This window comes from Phyllobates terribilis, unplaced genomic scaffold (genome assembly GCF_046119375.1).
Source record: "Phyllobates terribilis strain yellow unplaced genomic scaffold, ASM4611937v1 Scaffold_21__1_contigs__length_20361869, whole genome shotgun sequence".
NCBI classification, from domain to species: Eukaryota; Metazoa; Chordata; class Amphibia; order Anura; family Dendrobatidae; genus Phyllobates; species Phyllobates terribilis.
This window is the reverse complement of record NW_027362781.1, coordinates 18,218,794-18,241,795: the sequence shown is the minus strand read 5'-3', so window position 1 is coordinate 18,241,795 and position 23,002 is coordinate 18,218,794.

The following is a 23,002-nucleotide window of genomic DNA, read 5'->3' as shown; positions in this document are numbered from 1 at the left end:
AGAGTGGAATACAAAGACAATACAAATGCCCCTTGCAAGAGCTGTGGAGTTCAGAGTGGTTTAACCAGATGGTTTTAATGCCCCTTGGAAGAGACTTCGACGTCACAGTATCTTAACAAGACCGTTTTAAAGCCCCTTGGAAGAGTGGTGGAGGTCGCAGTGGATTAAAAAGACAATATCAATGCCACTTTGAAAAGTGGTGGAGGTCGCAGTGGAATAAAAAGACAAAATCAATGCCCCTTGGAAGAGTGGTGGAGGTTACAGTGGAATAAAAAGACAATATCAATGCCCCTCGGAAGAGCTGTGGAGTTCAGCGTGGTTTAACCAGACGGTTTAAATGCCCCTTGGAAGAGTGATGGAGGTCGCAGTGGATTAAAAAGACAATATCAATGCCCCTTAGAAGAGAGGTTGATGTCGCAGTGGAATAAAAAGACAATATCAATGCCCCTTGGAAGAGTGGTGGAGGTTAAAGTGGAATAAAAAGACAATATCAATGCCCCTTGCAAGAGCTGCAGAGTTGAGAGTGGTTTAAATTGACGGCTTTAATGCCCCTTTGAAGAGAAGTGGAGTTTACAGTAGATTAACAAGACTGTTTTAATGCCCCTTGGAAGAGTGGTGGATGTCGAAGTGGATTAAAAAGACAAAGTCAATGCTCCTTGAAGGAGTGGTGGAAGTCTCAGTTGAATAAAAAGACAATATCAATGCCCCTTGGAAGAGTGTTGGAGGTTACAGTGGAATAAAAAGACAATATCATTGAACCTTGGAAGAACTGTGGAGTTCACAGTGGTTTAACAATACGGTTTTAATGCACCTTGGAAGAGACGTGGAGGTCACAGTAGCTTAAAATGACGGTTTTATGCCACAAGGAAGAGTGGTTGCGGTCGCACTGGATTAAAAAGACAATATCAATGCCCCTTGGAAGAGTGGTGGAGGTCACAGTGGAATAAAAAGACAATATCAATGCCCCTTGGAAGAGTGGTGGAGGTTACAGTGGAATAAAAAGACAATATCAATGCCCAGTGGAAGAGATGTGGAGGTCAGTGTAGCTTAACAAGACAGTTTTAATGCCCCTTGGAAGAGTGGTGGAGGTCGCAGTGGAATAAAAAAACAATGTCAATGGCCTCTGGAAGAGTGGTGGAGGTTAGAGTGGAAGAAAAAGACAATACCAATGCCCCTTGGAAGAGCTGTGGAGTTCAGAGTGGTTTATCCAAACGGTTTTAATGCCCCTTGGAAAAGACGTGGAGGTCACAATAGCTTAACAAGACTGTTTTAATGCCAATTGGAAGACTTGTGGAGGTCGCAGTGGATTAAAAAGACAATATCAATGCCCATTGGAAGAGTGTTGGAGGTCGCAGTGGAATAAAAAGACAATATCAGTGCCCCTTGGAAGAGTGGTGGACATTGCAGTGGAATAAAAAGACAATATCAATGCCCCTTGGAAGAGTGGTGGAGGTTACCTTGGAATAAAAAGACAATATCAATGCCCCTTGGATGAGTGGTGGAAGTTTCAGTGGATTAAAAAGACAATATCAATGGCCCGTGGAAGAGACATTGAGGTCACAGCAGCTTAGCAAGACGGTTTTAATGCCCCTTGGAAGAGTGCTGGAGGTCACAGTGGATTAAAAAGACAATATCAATGCCCCTTGGAAAAGTGGTGTAAGTTGCAGTGGAATAAAAAGAAAATATCAATGCACCTTGGATGAGTGGTGGATGTTACAGTGGAATTAAAAGACAATATCAATGCCCCTTGGAAGAGTGGTGGAGGTTACAGTGGAATAAAAAGACAATATCAATGCCCAGTGGAAGAGACATGGAGGTCACTGTAGCTTAACAAGACAGTTTTAATGCCCCTTGGAAGAGTGGTGGAGGTCGCAGTGGAATAAAAAAACAATGTCAATGACCTTTGGAAGAGTGGTGAAGGTTAGAGTGGAAGAAAAAGACAATACCAATGCCCCTTGGAAGAGCTGTGGAGTTCAGAGTGGTTTATCCAGACGGTTTTAATGCCCCTTGGAAAAGACATGGAGGTCACAATAGCTTAACAAGACTGTTTTAATGCCAATTGGAAGAGTGGTGGAGGTCGCAGTGGATTAAAAAGACAATATCAATGCCCATTGGAAGAGTGCTGGAGGTCGCAGTGGAATAAAAAGACAATATCAGTGCCCCTTGGAAGAGTGGTGGACATTAAAGTGGAATAAAAAGACAATATCAATGCCCCTTGGAAGAGTGGTGGAGGTTACCTTGGAATAAAAAGACAATATCAATGCCCCTTGAATGAGTGGTGGAGGTTTCAGTGGATTAAAAAGACAATATCAATGGCCCGTGGAAGAGACGTTGAGGTCACAGTAGATTAGCAAGACGGTTTTAATGCCCCTTGGAAGAGTGCTGGACGTCACAGTGGATTAAAAAGACAATATCAATGCCTCTTGGAAGAGTGGTGTAAGTTGCAGTGTAAAAAAAAGACAATATCAATGCCCCTTGGACGAGTGGTGGATGTTACAGTGGAATTAAAAGACAATAAAAATGCCCTGTGGAATAGACGTGGAGGTCACAGGAGCTTAAAAAGATGGTTTAATGCCCCTTGGAGGACTGGTGAAGCTCGCAGTGGAATAAAAAGACAATATCAATGCCCCTTGGAAGAGTGGTGGAGTTTACAGTGGAATAAAAAGACAATAATAATGCCCCTTAGAAGAGCTGTGGAGTTCAGAGTGGAATAACCAGACGGTTTTAACGCCCCTTGGAAGAGACGTGGTGGTCACAGTAACTTATCAAGACGGTTTAATTGCCCCCTGGTAGAGTGGTGGAGGTCGCAGTGGAGTAAAAAAACAATATCAATGCCCCTTGGAAGATTGGTGGAGGTTACAGTGGAATAAAAAGACATTATCAATGCCCCTTCGAAGACACGTGGATGTCACAGTAGCTTAACAAGACGGTTTTAATGCCCCTTGGAGAGTGGTGGAGGTCGCAGTGGAATAAAAAGACAATGTCAATGCCCCATGTAAGAGTGGTGGAGGTTAGAGTTGAATAAAAAGACAATACAACTGCCCCTTGGAAGAGCTGTGGAGTTCAGAGTGGTTTAACCAGATGTTTTTAATGCCCCTTTGAAGAGACTTCGACGTCACAGTAGCTTAACAAGACCGTTTTAAAGCCCCTTGGAAGAGTGGTGGAGGTCGCAGTGGATTAAAAAGACATTATCAATGCCCCTTTGAAGAGTGGTGGAGGTCACTGTGAAATAAAAAGACAAAATCAATGCCCCTTGGAAGAGTGGTGGAGGTTACAGTGGAATAAAAAGACAATATCAATACCCCTCGGAAGAGCTGTGGAGTTTAAAGTGGTTTAACCAGACGGTTTTAATGCCCCTTGGAAGAGACGTGGAGGTCACAGAAGCTGAACAAGACTGTTTTAATGCCTCTTGGAAGAGTGGTGGAGGTCGCAGTGGATTAAAAAGACAATATCAATGCCCCTTAGAAGAGAGGTTGAAGTCGCAGTCGAATAAAAACACAATATCAATGCCCCTTGGAAGAGTGATGGAGGTTAAAGTGGAATAAAAAGACAATATCAATGCCCCTTGCAAGAGCTGCGGAGTTGAGAGTGGTTTAAATTGACCGCTTTAATGCCCCTTTGAAGAGACGTGGAGTTAACAGTAGATTAACAAGACTGTTTTAATGCCCTTGGAAGAGTGGTGGAGGTCGAAGTGGATTAAAAAGACAATGTCAATGCTTCTTGAAGGAGTGGTGGAAGTCTCAGTTGAATAAAAAGACAATATCAATGCCCCTTGGAAGAGTGTTGGAGGTTTCAGTGGAATAAAAAGACAATATCAATGCCCCTTTGAAGATCTTTGGAGTTCAGAGTGGTTTAACAATACGGTTTTAATGCCCCTTGGAAGAGACGTGGAGGTCACAGTAGCTTAAAATGACGGTTTTATGCCACAAGGAAGAGTGGTGGCTGTCGCACTGTATTAAAAAGACAATATTAATGCCCAGTGGAAGAGTGGTGGAGGTCACAGTGGAATAAAAAAACAGTATCAATGCCCCTTGGAAGAGTGGTGGAGGTTACAGTGGAATAAAAAGACAATATCAATGCCCAGTGGAAGAGATGTGGAGGTCAGTGTAGCTTAACAAGACAGTTTTAATGCCCCTTGGAAGAGTGGTGGAGGTCGCAGTGGAATAAAAAAACAATGTCAATGCCCTTTGGAAAAGTGGTGGAGGTTAGATTGGAAGAAAAAGACAATACCAATGCCCCTTGGAAGAGCTTTGGAGTTAAGAGTGGTTTAACCAGACGGTTTTATTGCCCCTTGGAAGAGACGAGGAGGTCACAGTAGCTTAACAAGACGGTTTTAATGCCCCTTGGAAAAGTGGTGGAGGTTGCATTGGATTAAAAAGACAATATCAATGCCCCTTGGAAGATTTGTGGAGGTCGCAGTGGAATTAAAAACAATATCAATGCCCCATGGAAGGGACGTAGAGTTCACAGTAGCTAAACAAGACGGTTTTAATGCCACTCGGAAGAGTGGTGGAGGTCGCAGTGGATTAAAAAGACAATATCAATGCCCCTTGGAAGAGTGGTGGAGGTCGCAGTGGAATAAAAAGTCAATATCAATGCCCCTTGAAGAGTGGTGGAGGTTACTGTCGAATAAAAAGACATTATCAATGCTCCTTGGAAGAACTGTGGAGTACAGAATGGTTTAACCATATGGTTTTATTGCCCCATAGAAGAGACGTAGAGGTCACAGTAGCTTATCAAGACTGTTTTAATGCCCCTTGGAAGAGTGGTGGAGGTCGCAGTGGTTTAAAAAGACAATATCACTGCCCCTTAGAAGAGTGGTGGAGGTTACATTGGAATAAAAAGACAATATCAATGCCACGTGAAATAGACATGGAGGTTACAGCAGCTTAACAAGACAGTTTTAATGCCCCTTGGGAGATTGGTGGAAGACGCAGTGGAATAAAAAGACAATATCAATGCCCTGTGGAAGAGTGCTGGAGATTACAATGGAATAAATAGACAATATCAATGCCTCTTGCAAGAGCTGCGGAGTTCAGAGTGGTTGAAATTGACGGTTTCAATGCCCCTTGGAAGAGAAGTGGAGGTTACAGTAGCTTAAAATGACGGTTTTATTCCACAAGGAAGAGTGGTGGCGGTCGCACTGGATTAAAAAGAAAATATTAATGCCCCTTGGAAGAGTGGTGGAGGTCACAGTGGAATAAAAAAACAATATCAATGCCCCTTGGAATAGTGGTAGAGGTTACAGTGGAATAAAAAGACAATATCAATGCCCAGTGGAAGAGATGTGGAGGTCACTGTAGCTTAACAAAACAGTTTTAATGCCCCTTGGAAGAGTGGTGGAGGTCGCAGTGGAATTAAAAAACAATGTCAATGCCCCTTGGAAGAGCTGTGGAGTTAAGAGTTGTATAACCAGACGGTTTTATTGCCCCTTGGAAGAGACGTGGAGGTCACAGTAGCTTAACAAGACGGTTTTAATGCCCCTTGGAAAAGTGGTGGAGGTCGCATTGGATTAAAAAGACAATATCAATGCCCCTTGGAAGAGTTGTGGAGGTCGCAGTGGAATTAAAAAACAATATCAATGCCCCGTGGAAGGGACGTGGAGGTCACAGTAGCTAAACAAGACGGTTTTAATGCCACTTGGAAGAGTGGTGGAGGTCGCAGTGGATTAAAAAGACAATATCAATGCCCCTTGGAAGAGTGTTGGAGGTCGCAGTGGAATAAAAAGTCAATATCAATGCCCCTTGGAAGAGTGGTGGAGGTTACAGTCGAATAAAAAGACTATATCAATGCTCCTTGGAAGAACTGTGGAGTACAGAATGGTTTAACCAGACGGTTTTATTGCCCCTTAGAAGAGACGTAGAGGTCACAGTAGCTTATCAAGACTGTTTAATGCCCCTTGGAAGAGTGGTGGATGTCGCAGTGGTTTAAAAAGACAATATCACTGCCCCTTATAAGAGTGGTGGAGGTTACATTTGAATAAAAAGACAATATCAATGCCCTGTGAAATAGACATGGAGGTTACAGCAGCTTAACAAGACAGTTTTAATGCCCCTTGGGAGAGTGGTGGAAGACGCAGTGGAATAAAAAGACAATATCAATGCCCTGTGGAAGAGTGCTAGAGATTACAATGGAATAAAAAGACAATATCAATGCCTCTTGAAGAGCTGTGGAGTTCAGTGTGGTTGAAATTGACGGTTTCAATGCCCCTTGGAAGAGAAGTGGAGGTCACAGTAGCTTAACAAGACAGTTTTAATGCACATTGGAAGAATGGTGGAGGTCGCAGTGGAATAAAAAGACAATGTCAATGCCCCTTGGAAGAGTGGTGGAGGTTAGAGTGGAATTTAAAGACAACATCAATGCCCAGTGGAAGAGATGTGGAGGTCACTTTAGCTTAGCAAGACAGTTTTAATGCCCCTTGGAAGAGTGGTGGAGGTTAGAGTGGAATAAAAAGACAATACCAATGCCGCTTGGAAGAGCTGTCGAGTTCAGAGTGGTTTAATCAGACGGTTTTAATGCCCATTGGAAGTGACGTGGAAGTCACAGTAGCTTAAAAAGACGTTTTTAATGCCACTTGGAAAAGTGGTGGAGGTCGCAGTGGAATAAAAAGACAATGTCAATGCCCCTTGGAAGAGAGGTGGAGGTTAGAGTGGAATAAAAAGACAATACCAATGCCGCTTGGAAGAGCTGTCGAGTTCAGAGTGGTTTAATCAGACGGTTTTAATGCCCATTGGAAGTGACGTGGAAGTCACAGTAGCTTAAAAAGACGTTTTTAATGCCACTTGGAAAAGTGGTGGAGGTCGCAGTGGATTAAAAAGACAATATCAATGCCCCGTGGAAGACACGTGGAGGTCACAGTAGCTTAACAAGATGGTTTTAATGCCCCTTGGAAGAGTGGTGGAGGTCGCAGTGGAAAAATAAGACAATATCAATGCCCCTTGGAAGAGCTGTGGAGTTCAGAGTGGTTTAACCAGACGGTTTTAATGCCCCTTTGAAGAGACTTGGAGGTCACAGTAGTTAACAAGACTGTTTTAATGGCCTTGGAAGAGTGGTGGAGTTCGCATTGGATTAAAAAGAGAATATCAATGCCCCTTGGAAGAGTTGTGGAGGTCGCAGTGGAATTAAAAAACAATATCAATGCCCCGTGGAAGGGACGTGGAGGTGACAGTAGCTAAACAAGACGGTTTTAATGCCACTTGGAAGAGTGGTGGAGGTCGCAGTGGATTAAAAAGACAATATCAATGTCCCTTGGAAGAGTGGTGGAGGTTAGAGTGGAATAAAAAGACAATACCAATGCCCCTTGGAAGAGCTGTGGAGTTCAGAGTGGTTTAATCAGACGGTTTTAATGCCCATTGGAAGTGAAGTGGAAGTCACAGTAGCTTAAAAAGACGTTTTTAATGCCACTTGGAAAAGTGGTGGAGGTTGCAGTGGATTAAAAAGACTATATCAATGCCCTTTGGAGGAGTGGTGGAGGTTGCAGTGGAATAAAGAGACAATATCAATGCCCCGTGAAATAGACATGGAGGTTACAGCAGCTTAACAAGACAGTTTTAATGCCCCTTGGGAGAGTGGTGGAAGACGCAGTGGAATAAAAAGACAATATCAATGCCCTGTGGAAGAGTGCTGGAGATTACAATGGAATAAAAAGGCAATATCAATGCCTCTTGCAAGAGCTGTGGAGTTCAGTGTGGTTGAAATTGATGGTTTCAATGCCCCTTGGAAGTGACGTGGAGGTCACAGTAGCTTAAAAAGACGTTTTTAATGCCCCTTGGAAAAGTGGTGGAGGTCGCAGTGGATTAAAAAGACAATATCAATGCCCTTTGGAAGAGTGGTGGAGGTTGCAGTGGAATAAAAAGACAATATCAATGCCCCTTGAAAGAATGATGGAGGTCGCAGTGGAATAAAAACACAATGTCAATGCCCCTTGGAAGAGTGGTGGAGGTTACAGTTGAATAAAAAGACAATATCAATGCCTCTTGGAAGAGCTGTAGAGTTCAGAGTGGTTTAACCATGCGGTTTAAATGCCCCTTGGAAGAGACGTGGAGTTCACAGAAGCTTATGAAGACTGTTTTAAAGCCCCTTGGAGGAGTGGCAGAGGTCGCAGTGGATTAAAAAGACAATATCAATGCCCCTTGGAAGAGTGTTGGAGGTTACAGTGGAATAAAAAGACAATATCAATGCCCCTTCGAAGACACGTGGAGGTCACAGTAGCTTAACAAGACGGTTTTAATGCCCCCTGGAGAGGTTTGGAGTGCGCATTGGACTAAAAAGACAATATCAATGCCCCTTGGAAGAGTGGTGGAGGTCGCAGTGGAATAAAAAGACAATGTCAAAGCCCCTTGGAAGAGTGGTGGAGGTTAGAGTGAAATTACAAGACAAAACAAATGCCCCCTGGAAAAGCTGTGGAGTTCAGAGTGGTTTAACCAGATGGTTTTAATGCCCCTTGGAAGAGAATTCGACGTCACAGTAGCTTAACAAGACCATTTTAATGCCCCTTGGAAGAGAGGTGGAGGTCACAGTGGAATAAAAGACAATATCAATGCCCCGTGGAAGAGTTGTGGAGGTCACTGTAGCTTAACAAGATGGTCTTAATGCCGCTTGGAAGAGTGGTGGAGGTCGCAGTGGAATAAAAAGACAATGTTAATGCCCCCTTGGAAGAGTGGTGGAGGTTAGAGTGGAATAAAAAGACATTACCAATGCTCCTGGGAAGAGCTGTAGAGTTCAGAGTGGTTTAAATTAACGGTTTTAATTCGCCTTGGAAGAGACGTGGAGGTCACAGTGGAATAAAAAGACAATATCAATGCCTTGTGGAAGAGTGGTTGAAGTCTCAGTGAAATAAAAAGACAATATCAATGCCCCTTGGAAGAGTGGTGGAGGTTACAGTGGAATAAAAAGACATTATCGATGCCCCTTGGAAAAGTGGTGGAGGTCGCAGTAGAATAAAAAGAAAATATCAATGCCCCTTACAAGAGTGGTGGAGGGTTCAGTGGAAAAAAAAGACAATATCAATGTTCCTTGGAAGAGGGGTGAATGTCGCAGTGGAATAAAAAGACAATATCAATGTCACTTGGAAGAGTGGTGGAGGTCGCAGTGGATTAAAAAGACAATATCAATGCCCCTTGGAAGAGTGGTGGAGGTCGCAGTGGAATAAAAAGACAATATCAATGCCCCATGGAAGGTACGTGGAGGTCACAGTAGCTTAACAAGATGGTTTTAATGCACCTTGGAAGAGTGGTGGAGGTCGCAGTGGATTAAAAAGACTATCAAATCCCCTTGGAAGAGTGGTGGAGTACGCAGTGGAAAAAAAAGACAATATCAATGCCCCTTGGAAGAGTGGTGGAGGTTACAGTTGAATGAAAAGACAATATCAATGCCTCTTGGAAGAGTTGTGGAGTTCAGAGTGGTTTAACCATGCGATTTAAATGCCCCTTGGCGGTGAGGTGTAGGTCACAGAAGCTTATAAAGACTGTTTTATAGCCCCTTGAAGGAGTGGTAGAGGTCGCAGTGGATTAAAAAGACAATATCAATGCCCCTTGGAAGAGTGGTGGAGGTTACAGTGGAATAAAAAGACAATATCAATGCCCCTTGGAAGAGTGGTGGAGCTTACAGCGGAATAAAAAGACAATATCAATGTCCCTTGGAAGAATGGTGGAGGTTACAGTGGAATAAAAAGACAATATCAATGCCCCTTGGAAGAGTGGTGGAGGTTCCAATTAATTAAAAAGACAATATCAATGCCCTTTGGAAGAGACGTGGAGGTCACAGTGGAATAAAAACACAATATTAATGCCCCTTGGAAGAGTGGTGGAGGTCGCAGTAAAATAAAAAGACAATATCAGTGCCCCTTGGAAGAGTGGTGGAGGTTAGAGTGGAATAAAAAGACAATATCAATGCCCCTTGGAAGACCTGTGGAGTTCACGGTGGTTTAACCAGAATGTTTTAATGCACCGTGGAATAGACTTGGAAGTCACAGTAGCTTAACAAGACGGTTTCAATGCTTCATGGAAGAGTGATGGAGGTCGCAGTGGATTAAAAATACAATATCAATGCCCCTTGGAAGAGTGGTGGAGGTTACAGTTGAATAAAAAGACAATATCAATGCCCTGTGTAAGAAACTTGGAGGTCACAGTAGCTTAACAAGACGGTTTTAATGCCCCTTGGAAGAGTGATGGAGGTCGCAGTAAAATAAAAAGACAATATCAATGCACTTGGAAGAGTGCAGAAGGTTACAATGGAATAAAAAGACATTGTCAATGCCCCTTGGAAGAGCTGTGGAGCTCAGAGCGGTTTAACCAGATGGTTTTAATGCCCCTTGGAAGCGACTTGGAGGTCACAGTAGCTTAACAAGACGGTTTTAATTGCCCCTTGGAAGAGTGGTGGAGGTCACAGTAGAATAAAAATACAATATCAATGCACCCTTGAAAGAGTGGTGGAAGTTACAGTGAAATAAAAAGACAATATCAATGCCCCTTGGAAGGTCTGTGGAGTACAGAGTGGTTGTACCAAACGGTTTTAGTGCCCGTTGGAAGAGACGTGGAGGTGACAGAAGCTTAACAAGATGGTTTTAATGCCCCTTGGAAGAGTGGTGGAGGTCGCAGTGCATTAAAAAGACAATATCAATGAACCTTGGAAGAGTGGTGGAGGTCGCAGTGGAATAAAAAGACAATATCAATGCCTCTTGGAAGAGCTGTGGAGCTCAGAGTGGTTTAACCAGACGGTTTTATTGCCCCTTGGAAGAGACGTGGAGGTCACAGTAGCTTATCAAAACTGTTTTGATGCCCCTTGGAAGAGTGTTGGAGGTCGCAGTGGATTAAAAATACAATATCAATACCCCTTAGAAGAGTGGTGGAGATCGCAGTGGAATAAAAAGACAATATAAATTCCACTTGGAAGAGATGTGGAGGTCGCAGTGGAATAAAAAGACAATATCAATGCCTCGTGGAAGAGACTTGGAGGTCACAGTATATTAACAAGATGGTTTTAATGCCCCTTGGAAGAGAGGTGGAGGTCGCAGTGGAATAAAAAGACAATATCAATGCCCCTTGAAAGAGATGTGGAGGTAGCAGTGGAATAAAAAGACAATATCAATGCCTCGTGGAAGAGACTTGGAGGTCACAGTATATTAACAAGTTGGTTTTAATGCCCCTTGGAAGAGAGGTGGAGGTCGCAGTGGAATAAAAAGACAATATCAATGCCCCTTGAAAGAGTGGTGGAGGTTACAGTGGAATAAAAAGACAATATCAATGACCCTTGGAAGAGTGGTGGAGGTCGTAGTGGAATAAAAAGACAATATTAATGCCCCTTGGAAGAGTGGTGGAGGTCGCAGAAAAATAAAAAGACAATATCAATGCCCCTTGGAAGAGTGGTGGAGGTTACAGTGGAATAAAAAGACAATATCAATGCCCCTTGGAAGAGCTGTGAAGTTCACAGTGGTTTAACCAAAAGGTTTTAAGTCACTGTGGAATAGACGTGGAGTTCACAGTAGCTAAACAAGACGGTTTTAATGCTTCTTAGAAGAGAGATGGAGGTCGCAGTGGATTAAAAAGACAAAATCAATGCCCCTTGGAAGAGTGGTGGAGGTTAAAGTGGAATAAAAAGACAATATCAATGCCTTTTGCAAGAGCTGTGGAGTTCAGAGTGGTTTAAATTGACGGTTTTAATGCCCCTTGGAAGAGACGTGGAGGTCACAGTAGCTTAACAAGACGGTTTTAATGCCCCTTGGAAGAGTGGTGGAGGTCGCAGTGGATTAAAGAGACTTTATCGATGCCCCTTGGAAGAGTGGTGGAGGTCGCAGTGGAATGAAAAGAAAATATCAATGCCCCTTAGAAGAGTGGTGGAGGTTACAGTGGAAAAAAAAGACAATATCAATATTCCTTGGAAGAGGGGTGAAGGTCGCAGTGGAAAAAAAGACAATATCAATGACCCTTGGAAGAGTAGAGGAGGTCGCAGTGGATTAAAAAGACAATATCAATGCCCCTTGGAAGAGTGGTGGAGGTCGCAGTGGAATAAAAAGACAATATCAATGCCCCGTGGAAGGGACGTGGAGGTCACACTAGCTTAACAAGTCGGTTTTAATGGCCCTTGGAAGAGTGGTGGAGGTCGCAGTGGATTAAAAAGACTATCAAATCCCCTTGGAAGAGTGGTGGAGGTCGCAGAGGAAAAAAAAGACAATATCAATGCCCCTTGGAAGAGTGCTGGAGGTTACAGTTGAATAAAAAGACAATATCAATGCCTCTTGGAAGAGCTGTGGAGTTCAGAGTGGTTTAAGCATGCGGTTTAAATGCCCCTTGAAAGAGACGTGGAGGTCATAGAAGATTATCAAGACTGTTTTAAAGCCCCTTGGAGGAGTGGCAGAGGTCGCAGTGGATTAAAAAGACAATATCAATGCCCCTTGGAAGAGTGGTGGAGGTTACAGTGGAATAAAATGACAATATCAATGCCCCTTGGAAGAGTGGTGGAGGATACAGTGGAATAAAAAGACAATATCAATGTCCCTTGGAAGAATAGTGGAGGTCGCAGTTGAATAAAAAGACAATATCAATGCCCCTTGGAAGAGTGGTGGAGGTTCCAATAAATTAAAAAGACAATATCAATGCCCCTTGGAAGAGACGTGGAGGTCACAGTGAAATAAAAAGACAATATTAATGCCCCTTGAAAGAGTGGTGGAGGTCGAAGTAAAATAAAAAGACAATATCAATGCCCCTTGGAAGAGTGATGGAGGTTAGAGTGGAATACAAAGACAATATCAATGCCCCTTGGAAGAGCTGTGGAGTTCACAGTGGTTTAACCAGAAAGTTTTAATGCACCGTGGAAAAGACGTGGAGGTCACAGTAGCTTAACAAAATGGTTTCAATGCTTCTTGGAAGAGTGATGGAGGTCGCAGTGGATTAAAAAGACAATATCAATGCCCCTTGGAAGAGTGGTGGAGGTTACAGTGGAATAAAAAGACAATATAAATGCCCTGTGTAAGAATCTTGGAGGTCACAGTAGTTTAACAAGACGGTATTAATGCCCCTTGGAAGTGTGATGGAGGGCGCAGTAAAATAAAATGACAATATCAATGCACTTGGAAGAGTGCAGAAGGTTACAATGGAATAAAAAGACATTGTCAGTGCCCCTTGGAAGAGCTGTGGAGCTCAGAGCGGTTTAACCAGATGGTTTTAATGCCCCTTGGAAGAGACTTGGAGGTCACAGTAGCTTAACAAGACGGTTTTAATGCCCCTTGGAAGAGTGGTGGAGGTCACAGTGGAATAAAAATACAATATCAATGCCCCTTGAAAGAGTTGTGGAAATTACAGTGAAATAAAAAGACAATATCAATGCCCCTTGGAAGAGCTGTGGAGTACAGAGTGGATTAAGCAAACGGTTTTGTGCCCCTTGGAAGAGTTGTGGAGGTCACTGTAGTTTAACAAGATGGTCTTAATGCCGCTTGGAAGAGTGGTGGAGGCCGCAGTGGAATAAAAAGACAGTGTCAATGCCCCTTGGAAGAGTGGTGGAGGTTAGAGGTAAGACAATACCAATGCTCCTTGGAAGAGCTGTAGAGATCAGAGTGGTTTAATGTACCGTTTTAATGCCCCTTGGAAGAGACGTGGAGGTCACAGTGGATTAAAAAGACAATATCAATGCCCCTTGGAAGAGTGGTGGAGTTCGCAGTGGAATAAAAAGACAATATCAATGCCCCGTGGAAAGGATGTGGAGGTCACAGTAGCTTAACAAGAGGTTGAGGAAGCAGTGGACTAAAAAGTCCAAATCAATGCCCATTGGAAGAGTGGTGGAGGTTACAGTTGAATAAAAAGACAATTTCAATGCTCCTTGGAAGAACTGTGTAGTACAGAATGGGTTAACCAGACGTTTTTATTGCCCCTTGTAAGAGACGTAGAGGTCACAGTAGCTTATCAAGACTGTTTTAATGCCCCTTGGAAGAGTGGTGAAGGTCGTAGTGGTTTAAAAAGACAATATCACTGCCCGTCAGAAGAGTGGTGACGGTTACATTGGACTAAAAAGACAATATTAAAGCCTCTTGCAGGAGCTGTGGTGTTCAGAGTGGTTTAAATTGTCAGCTTTAATGCCCCTTGGAAGAGAAGTGGAGGTCACAGTAGCTTAATAAGATGGTTTTAATGCCACATGGAAAAGTGGTGGAGGTCGCAGTGGATTAAAAAGACAATACCAATGCCCCGAGGATGAGTGGTGGAGCTCGCAGTGGAATAAAAAGACAATATCAATGCCCCTTGGAAGAGTGGTGGAGGTTACAGTGGAAAAAAAAGACAATATCAATGCCCCGTGGAAGAGATGTGGAGGTCACTGTAGCTTAACAATATGGTTTTAATGCCCCTTGGAAGAGTGGTGGAGGTCGCAGTGGAATAAAAAGACAATGTCAATGTCCCTTGGAAAAGTGGTGGAGGTTAGAGTGGAATAAAAAGACAATATCAATGACCCTTGGAAGAGCTGTGGAGTTCAGAGTGGTTTAACCTGATGGTTTTGATGCCCCTTGGAAGAGAAGTCGACGTCACAGTAGCATAACAAGACTGTTTTAATGCCCCTTGGAACAGTGGTGGAGTACGCAGTGGAATAAAAAGGCAATAATAATGCCCCTTGGAAGAGCTGTGGAGTTCCGAGTGGTATAACCAGACGGTTTTAACGCTCCTTGGAAGAGACGTGGAGGTCACAGCACCTTAACAAGACGGTTTTAATGCCCCTTGGAAGACTTGTGGAGTTCGCAGTGGATTAAAAAGACAATATCAATGCCCCTTGGAAGAGTGGTTGAGGTCGCAGTGGAATAAAAAGACAATATCAATGCCCCGTGGAAGGGAAGTGTCGGTCACAGTAGCTTAAAAAGACGGTTTTAATGCCCCTTGGAAGAGTGGTGGAGGTTGCAGTGGATTAAAAAGACAATATCAATGCCTATTGGAAGAGTGGTAGAGGTCGCAGTGGAATAAAAAGACAAAATCAATGACCCCTTGGAAGAGTGGTGGAGGTTACAGTGGAATAAAAAGACAATATCAATGCCCCAAGGAAGAGTTGTGGAGGTCACTGTAGCTTAACAAGATGGTCTTAATGCCCCTTGGAAGAGTGGTGGAGGTCGCAGTGGAATAAATAGACAATGTCAATGATCATTGGAAGAGTGGTGGAGGTTAGAGTGGAATAAAAAGACAATACCAGTGCTCCTTGTAAGAGCTGTGGAGTTCAGAGTGGTTTAAATTGACGGTTTTAATGCCCCTTGGAAGAGTGGTGGAGGTCACAGTGGAAAACAGAGACAATATCAATGCCCCTTGGAAGAGTGGTGGAGGTTACTGTTGAATAAAAAGACAATATCATTGCCTCTTGGAAGAGCTGTGGAGTACAGAGTGGTTTAACCAGATGGTTTAATGCCCCTTGGAAGAAATGTGGAGGTCACAGTAGCTTATCAAGACTGTTTTAATGCCCCTTGGAAGAGTGGTGGAGGTTGGAGTGGATTAAAAAGACAATATCAATGCCCCTTAGAAGAGTGGTAGAGGTCGCAGTGGAATAAAAAGACAATATCAATTCCCCTTGGAAGAGATGTGGAGGTCGCAGTGGAATAAAAAGACAATATCAATGCCACGTGGAATAGACTTGGAGGTCACAGTAGCTTAAAAAGATGGTTTCAATGCCCCTTGGAAGGGAGGTGGAGGTCGCAGTGGAATAAAAAGACAATATCAATGCCCCTTGGAAGAGTGATGGAAGTTACAGTGGAATAAAAAGACAATATCAATGACCCTTGGAAGAGTGGTGGAGGTCGCACTGGAATAAAAAGACAATATTAATGCCCCTTGGAAGAGTGGTGGAGGTCGCAGTAAAATAAAAAGACAATATTAATGCCCCTTGGAAGAGTGCTGGAGTTTACAGTGGTTTAACAATAAGGTTTTAAGGCACCGTGGAATAGATGTGGAGGTCACAGTAGCGAAACAAGACGGTTTTAATGCTTCTTGGAAGAGTGATGGAGGTCATAGTGGATTAAAAAGACAAAACCAATGCCCCTTGGAAGAGTGGTGGAGGTCGCAGTGGAATAAAAAGACAATATCAATGCCCCGTGGAAGGGAAGTGGAGGTCACAGTAGCTTAAAAAGACGGTCTTAATGCCCCTTGGAAGAGTGGTGGAGGTTGCAGGGGATTAAAAAGACAATATCAATGCCCCAAGGAAGAGTTGTGGAGGTCACTGTAGCTTAACAAGATGGTCTTAATGCCCCTTGGAAGAGTGGTGGAGGTCGCAGTGGAATAAACAGACAATGTCAATGCTCCTTGGAAGAGTGGTGGAGGTTAGAGTGGAATAAAAAGACAATACCAGTGCTCCTTGTAAGAGCTGTGGAGTTCAGAGTGGTTTAAATTGACGGTTTTAATGCCCCTTAGAAGAGTGGTGGAGGTCGCAGTGGAAAACAGAGACAATATCAATGCCCCTTGGAAGAGTGGTGGAGGTTACTGTCGAATAAAAAGACAATATCATTGCCTCTTGGAATAGCGGTGGTGTACAGAGTGGTTTAACCAGATGGTTTAATGCCCCTTGGAAGAAATGTGGAGGTCACTGTAGCTTATCAAGACTGTTTTAATGCCCCTTGGAAGAGTGGAGGAGGTCGGAGTGGATTAAAAAGACAATATCAATGCCCCTTAGAAGAGTGGTAGAGGTCGTAGTGGAATAAAAAGACAATATCAATTTCCCTTGGAAGAGATGTGGAGGTCGCAGTGGAATAAAAAGACAATATCAATGCCACGTGGAAGAGACTTGGAAGTCACAGTAGCTTAACAAGATGGTTTTAATGCCCCTTGGAAGAGAGGTGGAGGTCGCAGTGGAATAAAAAGACAATATCAATGCCCCTTGGAAGAGTGGTGGAGGTCGCAGTGGATTAAAAAGACAATATCAATGCCCCTTGGAAGAGTGGTGAAGGTCGCAGTGGAATAAAAAGACAATATCAATGCCCAGTGGAAGGGACGTGGAGGTCACAGTAGCTTCACAAGACGGTTTTAATGCCCCTTGGAAGAGAGTTGGAGGTCGCAGTTGATTAAAAAGACAATATCAATGCCCCTTAGAAGAGAGGTGGAGGTCGCAGTGGAATAAAAAGACAATATCAATGCCACTTGGAAGAGTGATGGATGTTGCTTTTGAACAAAAAGACAATATCATTGCCTCTTGTAAGAGCTGTGGAGTTCAGAGTGTTTAACCAGACAGTTTTAATGTCCCTTGGAAGAGACAAGGAGGTCACAGTAGCTTAACAAGACTGTTTTAATGCCCCTTGGAAGAGTGGTGGAGATCATTGTGGATTTAAAAGACAATATCAATGCCCTTTAGAAGAGTGGTGGATGTCGCAGTGGATTAAAAAGACAATATCAATGCCCCTTGCAAGATTGGTGGAGGTTACAGTGGAATAAACAGACAATATCAATGCCCCTTTGAAAAGTGGTGGAGGTTACAGTGGAATAAAAAGACAATAACAATGCCCTGTGTAAGAAACTTGGAGGTCACAGTAGCTTAACAAGACGGTTTTAATGCCCCTTGGAAGAGTCGTGGATGTCGCAGAGGAATAAAAGGACAATATCAATGCACTTGGAAGAGTGCAGAAGCTTACAATGGAATAAAAAGACATTGTCAATGCCCCTTGGAAGAGCAGTGGAGCTCAGAGGGGTTTAACCAGACGGTTTTAATGCCCCTTGGAAGAGACTTGGAGGTCGCAGTAGCTTAACAAGACGGTATTAATGCCCCTTGGAAGAGTGGTGGAGGTCGCAATGGAATAAAAAGACAATATCAATGCCCCGTGGAAGGGACGTGGAGGTCACAGTAGCATAACAAGACGGTTTTAATGCCCATTGGAAGAGTGGTGGAGTTCGCAGTGGATAATAAAGACAATATCAAAGCCCCTTGGAAGAGCTGTGAAGCTCAGAGCGGTTTAACCAGACGGTTTTAATGCCCCTTGGAAGAGACTTGGAGGTCACAGTAGCTTAACAAGACGGTATTAATGCCCCTTGGAAGAGTGGTGGAGGTCGCAATGGAATCAAAAGACAATATCAATGCCCCGTGGAAGGGACGTGGAGGTCACAGTAGCATAACAAGACGGTTTTAATGCCCATTGGAAGAGTGGTGGAGTTCGCAGTGGATAATAAAGACAATATCAAAGCCCCTTGGAAGAGTCGTGGAGGTCGCAGTGGAATAAAAAGACAATATCAATTCCCCTTGGAAGAGATGTGGAGGTCGCAGTGGAATAAAAAGACAATATCAATGCCTCGTGGAAGAGACTTGGAGTTCACAGTAGCTTAACAAGATGGTTTTAATGCCCCTTGGAAGAGAGGTGGGGATCGCAGTGGAATAAAAAGACAATATCAATGCCTCTTGGAAGAGCTGTGGAGTACAGAGTGGTTTAACCAGACGGTTTAATGCCCCTTGGAAGAGACGTGGAGGTCACAGTAGCTTATTAAGACTGTTTTAATGCCCCTTGGAAGAGTGGTGGAGGTCGCAGTGGATTAAAAAGACAATATCAATGCCCCTTAGAAGAGTGGTGGAGGTCGCAGTGAAATAAAAAGACAATATCAATTCGGCTTGGAAGAGATGTGGAGGTCGCAGTGGAATAAAAAGACAATATAAATGCCTCGTGGAAGAGACTTGGAGGCCACAGTAGCTTAACAAGATGGTTTTAATGCCCCTTGGAAGAGAGGTGGAGGTTGCAGTGGAATAAAAAGACAATATCAATGCCCCTTAGAAGAGTGGTGGAGGTTACAGTGGAATAAAAAGACAATATCAATGACCCTTTGAACAGTGGTGGAGGTCTCAGTGGAATAAAAAGACAATATTAATATCCCTTGGAAGAGGTCGCAGTAAAATAAAAAGACAATATCAATGCCCCTTGGAAGAGTGGTGGAGGTTACAGTGGAATAAAAAGACAATATCAATGCCCCTTGGAAGAGCTGTGGAGTTCACAGTGGTTTAACCAGAAGGTTTTAAGGCACCATGGAATAGACGTGGAGGTCACAGTATCTAAACAAGACGGTTTTAATGCTTCTTGGAAGAGTGATGGAGGTCACAGTGGATTAAAAAGACAAAATCAATGCCCCTTGGAAGAATGGTGGAGGTTACTGTGGAATAAAAAGACAATATCAATACCTCTTGCAAGAGCTGTGGAGTTCAGAGTGGTTTAAATTGACGGTTTTATTGCCCCTTGGAAGACAGGTGGAGGTCACAGTAGCTTAACAAGATGGTTTTAATGCCCCTTGGAAGAGTGGTGGAGGTTACAGTCGAATAAAAAGACAATATCAATGCCTCTTGGAAGAGATGTGGAGGTCGCAGTGGAATAATAAGACAATATCAATGCCTCGTGGAAGAGACTTGGAGGCAACAGTAGCTTAACAAGATGGTTTTAATGCCCCTTGGAAGAGAGGTGGAGGTCGCAGTGGAATAAAAAGACAATATCAATGCCCCTTGGAAGAGTGGTGGAGGTCGCAGTGGATTAAAAAGACAATATTAATGCCCCTTGAAAGAGTGGTGAAGGTCGCAGTGGAATAAAAAGACAATATCAATGCCCATTGGAAGGGACGTGGAGGTCACAGTAGCTTCACAAGATGGTATTAATGCCCCTTGGAAGAGAGTTGGAGGTCGCAGTTGATTAAAAAGACAATATCAATGCCCCTTGGAAGAGAGGTGGAGGTCGCAGTGGAATAAAAAGACAATATCAATGACCCTTGGAAGAGTGGTGGAGGTCGCAGTGGAATAAAAGGACAATATTAATGCCACTTGGAAGAGAGGTGGAGGTCGCAGTAAAATAAAAAGACAATATCAATGCCCCTTGGAAGAGTGGTGGAGGTTACAGTGGAATAAAATGACAATATCAATGCCCCTTGGAAGAGCTGTGGAGTTCACAGTGGTTTAAACAGAAGGTTTTAAGGCACCGTGGAATATACGGGGAGGTCACAGTAGCTAAACAAGACTGTTTTAATGCTTCTTGGAAGAGAGATGGAGGTCGCAGTGGATTAAAAAGACAAAATCAATGCCCCTTCGGAGAGTGTTGGAGGTTACAGTGGAATAAAAAGACAATATCAATGCCTCTTGCAAGAGCTGTGGAGTTCAGAGTGGTTTAAATTGACGGGTTTAATGCCCCTTGGAAGAGACGTGGAGGTCACAGCAGCTTAACAAGACGGTTTTAATGCCCCTTGGAAGAGTGGTGGAGGTCGCAGTGGATTAAAAAGACATTATCGATGCCCCTTGGAAGAGTGGTGGAGGTCGCATTGGAATAAAAAGAAAATATCAATGCCCCTTAGAAGAGTGTTGGAGGTTACAGTGGGAAAAAAAGACAATATCAATGTTCCTTGGAAGAGGGGTGAAGGTCGCAGTGGAATAAAAAGACCATATCAATGTCCCTTGGAAGAGTGATGGAGGTCGCAGTGGATTAAAAAGACAATATCAATGCCACTTGGAAGAATGGTGGAGGTCGCAGTGGAATAAAAAGACAATATCAATGCGCCGTGGAAGGGACGTGGAGGTCACAGTAGCATAACAAAACGGTTTTAATGCCCATTGGAAGAGTGGTGGAGTTCGCAGTGGATAATAAAGACAATATCAAAACCCCTTGGAAGAGCTGTGGAGCTCAGAGCGGTTTAACCAGACAGTTTTAATGCCCCTTGGAAGAGACTTGGAGGTCACAGTAGCTTAACAAGACGGTATTAATGCCCCTTGGAAGAGTGGTGGAGGTCGCAATGGAATCAAAAGACAATATCAATGCCCCGTGGAAGGGACGTGGAGGTCACAGTAGCATAACAAGACGGTTTTAATGCCCATTGGAAGAGTGGTGGAGTTCGCAGTGGATAATAAAGACAATATCAAAGCCCCTTGGAAGAGTGGTGGAGGTCGCAGTGGAATAAAAAGACAATATCAATTCCCCTTGGAAGAGATGTGGAGGTCACAGTAGAATAAAAAGACAATATCAATGCCTCGTGGAAGAGACTTGGAGTTCACAGTAGCTTAACAAGATGGTTTTAATGCCCCTTGGAAGAGAGGTGAGGATCGCAGTGGAATAAAAAGACAATATCAATGCCTCTTGGAAGAGCTGTGGAGTACAGAGTGGTTTAACCAGACGGTTTAATGCCCCTTGGAAGAGACGTGGAGGTCACAGTAGCTTATCAAGACTGTTTTAATGCCCCTTGGAAGAGTGGTGGAGGTCGCAGTGGAATAAAAAGACAATATAAATGCCTCGTGGAAGAGACTTGGAGTTCACAGTAGCTTAACAAGATGGTTTTAATGCCCCTTGGAAGAGAGGTGGAGGTTGCAGTGGAATAAAAAGACAATATCAATGCCCCTTAGAAGAGTGGTGGAGGTTACAGTGGAATAAAAAGACAATATCAATGACCCTTGGAAGAGTGGTGGAGGTCGCAGTGGAATAAAAAGACAATATTAATGTCCCTTGGAAGAGTGGTGGAGGTCGCAGTAAAATAAAAAGACAATATCAATGCCCCTTGGAAGAGTGGTGGAGGTTACAGTGGAATAAAAAGACAATATCAATGCCCCTTGGAAGAGCTGTGGAGTTCACAGTGGTTTAACCAGAAGGTTTTAAGGCACCATGGAATAGACGTGGAGGTCACAGTATCTAAACAAGACGGTTTTAATGCTTCTTGGAAGAGTGATGGAGGTCACAGTGGATTAAAAAGACAAAATCAATGCCCCTTGGAAGAATGGTGGAGGTTACTGTGGAATAAAAAGACAATATCAATACCTCTTGCAAGAGCTGTGGAGTTCTGAGTGGTTTAAATTGACGGTTTTAATGCCCCTTGGAAGACAGGTGGAGGTCACAGTAGCTTAACAAGACGGTTTTAATGCCCCTTGGAAGAGTGGTGGAGGTTACAGTCGAATAAAAAGACAATATCAATGCCTCTTGGAAGAGTTGTGGAGGTCGCAGTGGAATAATAAGACAATATCAATGCCTCGTGGAAGAGACTTGGAGGTCACAGTAGCTTAACAAGATGGTTTTAATGCCCCTTGGAAGAGAGGTGGAGGTCGCAGTGGAATAAAAAGACAATATCAATGCCCCTTGGAAGAGTGGTGGAGGTCACAGTGGATTAAAAAGACAATATCAATGCCCCTTGAAAGAGTGGTGAAGGTCGCAGTGGAATAAAAAGACAATATCAATGCCCATTGGAAGGGACGTGGAGGTCACAGTAGCTTCACAAGACGGTTTTAATGCCCCTTGGAAGAGAGTTGGAGGTCGCAGTTGATTAAAAAGACAATATCAATGTCCCTTAGAAGAGAGATGGAGGTCGCAGTGGAATAAAAAGACAATATCAATGCCGCTTGGAAGAGTGATGGATGTTGCTTTTGAATAAAAAGACAATATCATTGCCTCTTGTAAGAGCTGTGGAGTTCAGAGTGTTTAACCAGACAGTTTTAATGCCCCTTGGAAGAGACAAGGAGGTCACAGTAGCTTAACAAGACTGTTTTAATGCCCCTTGGAAGAGTGGTGGAGATCATTGTGGATTTAAAAGACAATATCAATGCCCCTTAGAAGAGTGGTGGAGGTCGCAGTGGATTAAAAAGACAATATCAATGCCCCTTGGAAGATTGGTGGAGGTTACAGTGGAATAAACAGACAATATCAATGCCCCTTTGAAAAGTGGTGGAGGTTACAGTGGAATAAAAAGACAATAACAATGCCCAGTGTAAGAAACTTGGAGGTCACAGTAGCTTAACAAGACGGTTTTAATGCCCCTTGGAAGAGTCGTGGATGTCGCAGAGGAATAAAAGGACAATATCAATGCACTTGGAAGAGTGCAGAAGATTACAATGGAATAAAAAGACATTGTCAATGCCCCTTGGAAGAGCTGTGGAGCTCAGAGGGGTTTAACCAGACGGTTTTAATGCCCCTTGGAAGAGACTTGGAGGTCGCAGTAGCTTAACAAGACGGTATTAATGCCCCTTGGAAGAGTGGTGGAGGTCGCAATGGAATCAAAAGACAATATCAATGCCCCGTGGAAGGGACGTGGAGGTCACAGTAGCATAACAAGACGGTTTTGATGCCCAT